The sequence below is a fragment of the Charadrius vociferus genome, unplaced genomic scaffold, assembly GCF_000708025.1.
Source record: "Charadrius vociferus isolate BGI_N301 unplaced genomic scaffold, ASM70802v2 scaffold1511, whole genome shotgun sequence".
NCBI lineage: Eukaryota > Metazoa > Chordata > Aves > Charadriiformes > Charadriidae > Charadrius > Charadrius vociferus.
The window spans coordinates 112,182-112,470 of record NW_009646686.1 but is presented as its reverse complement, the minus strand read 5'-3'; the positions used below and the strand labels follow the sequence as shown (position 1 = coordinate 112,470).

Below are 289 nucleotides of genomic sequence, written 5' to 3'. Positions count from 1 at the left end.
CGCCGCTCCCCTCCCAGCAGTGGCTGCGTTTCCGTTCTGGTGGCACCACTGGTTTCCGTTCCCTCTGCCCCCATGGGGACACAGCCCCCCCTGCCGCCTTTGGCCGGGGGGGTGGGGGGTGTTGTCCCCCTTCCTTCTTGCCCACACCGATGCTGACCTGTGAAATATTGACAGATGCTTTATCAACCCATTTATTGAGCCTTTGCAGGGGTGGTTGCATGGGGGGGGGTCTTGTGTCACTCTCATGGGACCCTTTTCCCTCCAAAGCACCGATCCTGGGAGGGGGGAG

The 289-nt window shown here is 61.6% G+C and overlaps 1 protein-coding gene across 1 annotated transcript in view; it reads left to right on the top strand.

Annotated features, from left to right (window-relative positions):
* Positions 1-289, top strand: part of MICAL1 (microtubule associated monooxygenase, calponin and LIM domain containing 1) — a 14,014-nt gene that overhangs the window by 9,747 nt on the left and 3,978 nt on the right. The window lies entirely within an intron of this gene.